This window comes from Bubalus kerabau, chromosome 1, assembly GCF_029407905.1.
Source record: "Bubalus kerabau isolate K-KA32 ecotype Philippines breed swamp buffalo chromosome 1, PCC_UOA_SB_1v2, whole genome shotgun sequence".
NCBI lineage: Eukaryota > Metazoa > Chordata > Mammalia > Artiodactyla > Bovidae > Bubalus > Bubalus kerabau.
This window is the reverse complement of record NC_073624.1, coordinates 99,538,697-99,547,370: the sequence shown is the minus strand read 5'-3', so window position 1 is coordinate 99,547,370 and position 8,674 is coordinate 99,538,697.

Sequence of the window (8,674 nt, the reverse complement as noted above, 5' to 3'; positions counted from 1 at the left end):
TATGAACCAATGATTTAGACTCTGGACACAACTGTTACTTTTCTTAAAGCATAATCTTGAAGCTCCTTTACAGACCTTTGAGAGTTGAGACCATGCAAACGTTTCTTTTCCTAAAAATGTTAGGCTCGAATGTTATTCCTCGTCCTACCACATCACTTTCCACCTGTCTTCTGGGCAGCCAGTTTTAAATATGGGTTACTCCTACCTGGGAGTCATTGCATTTGCTATTCCTCTTCCTGGAACACACTTTCTCCATAAAACTGTGTGGCTCACTCTTCCACTTCCTTCAGGTCTCTGCTAACTTCTCACCTCATTGTAGGATCTTCTCCAAAGACCTTATCAAAAATAACCTCTTTCCACCCCATCACTCCCTACCTGCCTTTTTAAATGATAAATGACAACCCACTCCAGTATTCTTGCCTGGAGAATCCCATGGACGGAGGAGCCTGGTGGGCTACAGTCCACGGGGTTGCAAAGAGTCGGACACGACTGAGCGACTTCACTTTAACTTTATCCTTACCTGACATTTTATACATTAAATTGTTTTTCTCTATCTTCCCCTCTAGATGTGAGTACTCAGAAGTCTTAGACATTTCATTGGTCATTGTTATATCTCCAGCTGAACGAATACCGCCTGGTACATAGTAAGCACGCAAGTAAATAATCAATATAGAGTGAGAAGATCTCAATCTTTTCTCACTGTGATACACATGATAGTGTTTCCTCAAGTAGGGCACACCCCCACGGCAGATATACAGATCAGGCAAATCCTAAAATGAATTTTCTGGCAAATAAAAAAAATGGAGCCATTTTCAAGACTCCAGCCTCCATGACCTTTCCTGAGTTCAAAGGGCATATTCAAACACTTGCTAATCAAGAGAGAAGCAGCCAAGGAACTACCTGAGGCAAGATTAAAGGAACTGGAGAATGAAGATTAGGACACTTGACCATCTGAGACCCTTCACACCCTCTAGTCCTCTCAGCAACCCCATTCATGGCAAGTATTTTTTTATAAAACTCCCTATCAAATCCTCCTGGGTTGCAACACACAGTTTTTTGAGGCAGGAACCCACTGTATCCCCCTTGCCGGACTAAGTAATAAAGCTATCTTTTCTACTTCAGCAAATAAATAAATAAAATAGTGCCATTTTGATACAGATGGGAATGGGGTGTAGAATTCAGAAGCATTTTGCAAACATGTGAATAATGAAATCAGCCATTTAAAGATTTCTTATAAAGCCCTCATACAGGAATATGTATCTTATAAGAAAATAGCAAATTAAATTTAAATTTTTTAATTATTTTTTTTCCTAATTTTATTTTTCTTTCATCCTGAACCTCCCTCCCACCTCCCTCCCCATCCCATCCCTCAGGGTCATCCCAGTGCACCAGCCCTGAGCACCTGTCTCATGCATCGAACCTGGACTGGTGATCTGTTTCACATATGATCATATACATGTTTCAATGCTATATTTTGAAAAAAGAACTTTGATTTTTTTCCTAGACTTCTAGTCTGAGAGGTAATATCATGTCAATTTGTTTTATCTAATAACAACTTATGAAGTACAAAATTGTTAATATATTTGTGTAGGATGTAAGATTAATATAAATAGAAATCTATTATGTTTAAATTATTAATGACATCATTCAAGATGCTCCTATTCTTATTTTTTCTGCACTTGATAAAATAGTCCCAGAGGAATGTTAATATATCTTATCATGATTATATATATTTTTCTTTTCCCTTATGTTTCTTATGATTTTTATTTTGTGTGTGTGTGTGTGTGTGTGTTTTATTTGCATCTCAACTTAGATATAACTTTCTTCTTAGAAGCTTCCCTGTGACTCCCTCTCTTGGGGCTATATGCCCTTCCTCATATGTCCCCATGGGATCCTAAATTACCCTACCAAGGCTCTTATACTGCAATTGCCTGTTTCCTTATCTCTATCCCTGGCCCCATCCCTCACTCCCACCCTACTTTGTTGTCCCCACCCCTGTCTCAACATTCCAGCATAATACAAGTTTCAGAAGAGACAAGCCCCTGACTACCTCATTGACGATTTTATGTCTGGCACATAATGTGTGAACCAAAATTTGTTAAATTAATGAATAAGTTATATTTAAAAATAAGCATACAAAAAGTATTGTTGAAAAGGCAAAGTGTCCTATGCACAGATTTTTGATAAATAACAAAAACGATGGTGTGAATTTTCAGGCACAATCTCATTCTGGGTGCCTGCAGTTTGGTGATTATGACTGTTCAGTTCTAGGAAATCATTGTAGTTCTCTTGCCCTCTTCTTTATTACAGACTTGTTCATGGATAGAATTAAAAAGAAAATGGAGCTTGTGTGTTCATGAATACACATGCCAAAATGAAATCTACAATTCAGCTAAGGACATGGAAACATTCTTAAAGCCCTCAACAACATATCTTATATTCAGGGAGAAAGAAGTTTTTTAGAAAACTTGGAAAAGGCATAAAGTCACAGCTCATAAGCACTTCAGTAAATGATAATTGTCACTATTATGAATATCAGCAAGGCACTCACTGCAGCATGTGGCTTTGAGAAGGTAGTTTCAGATTAGATACAATTTCCAGTTTTATAGTTCTCTCCCCTATCTCTCCCACTTAAGAAAGCATATCTTGGGGACCTTCAGGATGGTGGAAGAGTAAGATGTGGAGATCACCTTCCTCCCCACAAATACTTAAAAAATATATCTTCATATGGAGCAACTCCTACAGAACACCAGGAAAGCACATCCAAGGCAATAAAGCAAGAAATGGATTATTTCACGATTAACCCTAAGTCTTCCTTAACTTATACATAAAATATAAATCATTCACACACTTGGTATTTTAATTTTAGCAGTAATGATTTATTTGTACTGTGTGGGCATGCCAGGCTACTTTAGTCATGTCCAACTCTTTGTGACCCTATGGACTATATAGCCTGCCAGGTTCCTCTGTCCATGGGATTCTCCAGGCAAGAACACTGGAGTGGGTTGCCATTTCCTTCTCCAGGGGATCTTTCCTACCCAAGGACTGAACCTGCATTTCTTACATCTCCTGCATTGGCAGGCTGGTTCTTTACCACTAGCGCTATGTTGTACTGTAACTGAGAGTTAATCCCATCAATTATGACTTGAGAAACTAAGATCCAGAACTGTAGCTCTTCACATTTTTGACTGGGGACAGCTTAGACAGGGCTAAAGTTTCTATAGTCTGTATATTCTGCTCAATTCTACTTCCCAGAGGAAAAAACTCAATTAATACAAAGACTACAAAAACAAAAAATTGAAAATATTAGTTAAATCAAGGATAATAACAATTGAAAAGCATAATCAACTTAAGGCAGAATCTGTGATGCACGGATAACAAAAACCCTTCCCAAATAAATCGGAGAGTCCACCCACCTGCCTGCATCTATGTGCACACAAGGGGAGTTTGCAATGTTGAGAAGTATTCCACATGACCAGGCTGTCTTAGAGGAATATGCAATCTATTCTAGAATTCTCTAGTGGGATATCTGACAAACTCAATAAAAATATGAACATCTAATTTTAGACACCTTTAAACTCACCATTAGACACCAAATAAACTCACTTATTTACTATTAGGTAGGCCATAGTATCAGAGAAGGCAATGGCACCCCACTCCAGTACTCTTGCTTGGAAAATCCCATGGATGGAGGAGCCTGGTAGGCTGCAGTCCATGGGGCCACTAAGAGTTGGACACGACTGAGTGACTTTACTTTCACCTTTCACTTTCACCTTTCACTTTCATGCATTGGAGAAGGAAATGGCAACCCACTCTGGTGTTCTTGCCTGGAGAATCCCAGGAATGGCGGAGCCTGGCGGGCTGCTGTCTATGGGGTCGCACAGAGTCGGACACGACAGAAGCGACTTAGCAGCAGCAGCAGGCCATAGTATGTAATAGTGAAAAGCCAGGAACTCTATAATAGAAAGGTCTTGCATTGTTTGATTAATTCATTCAATGCCCATCAGATGAATCTTTTCAGACCTTCAGTGGACAACTAAGAACACCCGAGAAATACTGGAGTAAGACAATAATCTAATCAAGTACTCATTTTATCAATAGCTTCCAGTATGTGCCTAATACAATTAACTGCTGTGAGAGGGGTATAAAAATATGAACAGGCCCTTATAATCTTAAGTGCTCAATAAATATTTAGAAAGATAATGTATTATATATTAAAAGTCAAAGCAACATATATGAGTAGTGTTGTTAGACAAAATGAAACTGCTCTTGTGCAGGGTTGAGAATAAATCCAATGCTGTCAACGCTCTGGTCTCAAGATATGTTTTACTGCATCAAAAACCTGACAACCTGTATCAGCAAGTCACCCACGAACACATGCAAGATAAACTACAATGGAAATAGCATCTTGGAAACCAAGTATGAGTCTGCGATAATAAAATAGGCCCAAAACCTAGGTTTCCAGTTTATTTGGCAATAAATGTGGATATACATGAGACACAATTCTATAATATGCTCAAGGCTTGGGAATATGTGCATCAGTTAATAAGTTCCTATAAAACACTACACCATGAGATTTGATTCAGTCTTTTAAACCTTCTACGCCTGCTGCAAAAATAGCTGCTATAAAAGAAAATCAGACACAGTGAATAATTCACAACATGAATGCTCTTGTGCAGGTGGGAGTTAAGTGGTGTTTGCCTTTGTCTCATTTTATATGGTGAAACCTCCGGTAATAACCTCAACTGCTTTCTAAAATGGAAAACTGAGGATTCTAAACCAGCAACAGGGCTGATGTGAACTTGCTGACTGCCTGGAAGCATTACCAAAAGATTCAGGGGGCCGCCACAGGTTTTCTCTGAATTCATTGCCTTTTGTTTTCTTTTCTCTGTGCAGGCTATAAACAGATTATAAATTGCGTGATGCCACTGAACCTGAGAAAATACAAGGCTACTTTTAGCATTATCTACCAGAGCATACAAGAGTTTCTTTTTTTTTAACCAAAAACTGCTTAACCTGACCTTGATGCCTATGAAGTCTATTTAATAGACTTCATCTATTAACTATTTTTTCAGAGAACACTGAATTTTGAAGGACCAAAAAGGAACAAAAGTAAGGAAGACATGAATGGTTATATGAATTATGTTTTGCATGTGTGTATATAAAGATATTTTGAGATTTGGGGAACCATACAGACCTGGAGAGAAAGAGTGCCCCTTTCAGGACTAGCTAATTTCTACATATAACATCCTACCCATAAACACAATTTTCACATGCAAACTAACCAATCCTGAGTCCATATCCTCCATCAGCACCTATATCTAACTCTCACACACCCAGCCAATATTTCCTTTCCCCTAAATCATCCCAGGGCCAACTGCAGGGGCTATAACCACCCTGTAGCCAAATGCCCCCCAGATCAGATCAGATCAGATCAGTCACTCAGTCGTGTCCAATTCTTTGTGACCCCATGAATCGCAGCACGCCAGGCCTCCCTGCCCATCACCAACTCCCGGAGTTCACTCAGACTCACATCCATCGAGTCAGTGATGCCATCCAGCCATCTCATCCTCTGTTGTCCCCTTCTCCTCCTGCCCCCAATCCCTCCCAGCATCAGAGTCTTTCCCAATGAGTCAACTCTTCGCATGAGGTGGCCAAAGTACTGGAGTTTCAGCTTTAGCATCATTCCCTCCAAAGAAATCCCAGGGCTGATCTCCTTCAGGATGGACTGGTTGGATCTCCTTGCAGTTCAAGGGACTCTCAAGAGTCTTCTCCAACACCACAGTTCAAAAGCATCAATTCTTTGGTGCTCAGCTTTCTTCACAGTCCAACTCTCACATCCATACATGACCACAGGAAAAGCCATAGCCTTGACTAGATGGACCTTTGTTGGCAAAGTAGTGTGTCTGCTTTTGAATATGCTATCTAGGTTGGTCATAACTTTCCTTCCAAGGAATAAGTGTCTTTTAATTTCATGGCTGCAGTCACCATCTGTAGTGATTTTGGAGCCCAGAAAAATAAAGTCTAACACTGTTTCCACTGTTTCCCCATCTATTTCTCATAAAGTGATGGGACTGGATGCCAGAATTAGTCCAACTAGCCCATTTTAACTGTTTACTCTGCCTTGTCATGTCTTTTCTGTTGAAACCCCAATAAAGGCTCTGGACTAGGCTTTTCTCTGGCTCCTTTCTGCCTCCTGACAAACTTGGTGCTCCCTATATGGCCCTGTGTGGCATGGCATGGCCACTCCTTTCAGGTAATGTAAGTAATAAATTCTTCTTTAGTGGTACTGACATCTCCATGTCATCACCCAGTCACCTTGGTGAACTGGTGCTTGTTTTATTTATTGTCAGATTAAAATTTTTATTTATTTTTTTTAATATAAATTTATATATTTTAATTGGAGGCTAATTACTTTACAATATTGTAGTGGTTTTGCCATACATTGACATGAAACAGCCATGGGTGTACACGTGTTCCCCATCCTGAGCCCCCCCTCCCACGTCTTCCCCATCCCATCCCTCTGGGTCATCCCAGTGCACCAGCCCCAAGCACCTTGTCTCATGCATCGAACCTGGACTGGCGATCTGTTTCACATATGATAATACACATGTTTCAATGCCATTCTCCCAAATCATCCCACCCTTGTGCTTGTTTTAGACCACAAGTGAGATAATGAAATTTTGTCATTTTAGAAACATGGAAGTTTGACTTTAAGTCTAGCTCAGAGACAATCTACTTTCACAGAATTATCAGGAGTGAGTATAACTCACAGCCCACGATGGCAGCCAGGCACTCTCTTCCTCTCTGCCTTACTCCCGACGTGGCACAGGGATGCCTCAGGGAGCACACACTGTTGTTGACTTTCTGTCATGACACAAAAGCCCTGAAAACGTGTGCGACCTCCTGAAGAAAGCAGGAATGTAGATCTGTAGAGGAAGTGAAACAGAGGAGCCCTGCTCTCCTGGTTCCCCCAGTGCAGAGCAACAGCGTCGATGGTGGCGGTGACTGAACACTCACTGCTACTGCCTGCCTGACTCTGTGCCCCAGTGTTTGACATGCAGCGTCTCATTGAAACCGCACAACAAGACTCTGAGGAAAGTGCTACTATTACCCTGTTTCAGATGTGAGAATTCACAGGTAAAAGTCACTGGTCCAGGGTCACATTCCTGGTAACTGGTGACCTGCCACTAAACAGATCTAGCCTAAATCCATAGCCCGTGCTCTAAACTCCCACCCTATGTTGCATCTGCCAAAGCCAGATGAGGCTCCTTCTTCCCCACAATACAGAATCAATAGCACAATTCCTTTGCTAATGAAATGTCAGTCTGAAAACCTCAGTCCCTACTTGGCATGTCCAACTGGCTGGTGGATGGTGCCAGGTTGCCTTCCAAACCAAACATATTTTTGATATTTAGAATCAGGGCCAATGTCAGGCAATGTTGTGAAACAGGCGAACCTCTTGATTTCTGGTGATTGCTCTTCCTGGAATTCAGTGTCCTCTTTGCCGCTGCAGATGACCCCGATGATTCTACTCCCCATACTGTCTCCTGTGGTCTGTGCCTTGGACCCCAAATCACTTCTTTGTCAGAATTCCCTTTCCTTCTGTTTTTCAAATCCATCAAGGGTTCTGGATTCAAGTGGACCAGGCTTCTTATTCTACCTGTACCATTTTAAGCTATGTGAACTTGATCCCTGCTTCTCTCATTTGTAAAACTGTCATAGGAGTACAAACTTCTTCAGGCTTTTTTATAAGGATAAAAATGACATATCATGATGTGTGCTGTGTCAAGACCAATTCTTAACATGTAGTTGGTGCTCCATGATAGTTTAGTCATAAGGAATAATTCCCCAATTTTTAGACATGCTATTTGAATATAACCCTAAATAAAGAACACTAAATTCTAGAGCCACAAAAGGGTTAACTCTTTACATTATGGACACATTTCACAAATATGGCTTGATGAAGCAGTCATGAAAGTAAGTACTTGCCTAGCACAACTGCTAGGAATTCAGAAGAAATCCAAGAAGTTTTGATAAAACTAGACAGTAAAATAAATTAAAATTAAGCAATGGCTCTAATAAGAGAACGCCGTCTGCTTTACAATGTTGCCACATATTCGCAGTTCTCATGTCAGGAAACTCTAGAAAGAATGTTTTGAAATAAGTTCTGCAGAAATGATACAGGGAAAAAGCAGGAAGCCAAGCATCACAAGACTGAAGTCCTCATCTCCGCTCTGCCACTTGTTGGCCACATTACCTTGGAAACATCACTTGACCTTTATGGATGTCAGTTTCTTCCTCTGTAAAATGAGTGTTGGATCAGACAGTTCCTGAGGTTTCTGGCTGTTGTACTATTCTATGAGTCAATGAGACTGACTCCACCGTTTTCCCTCCCCTTGTTCTCCGGAGATACTGTTGCCACAATAATTGCTGTTGCCCCTAAGTAACATCACGTACAGGAATCCCAGGCACTGTGACCATGAATTCTAATTCCTCTTTGGTCACACCATCGTTGAATGACCTTGGGAAGGGCACCTAACTTCAGCTAACTGCCACAGATGCCCCATGAGACAAAAATCTCCAGGGATTCATGGGACAAATTTTCAACTCCTTACATTCCACAAGCTGCCCTCCAAATGCCAATATAGTGCTTAACTTGGGACCACTCACG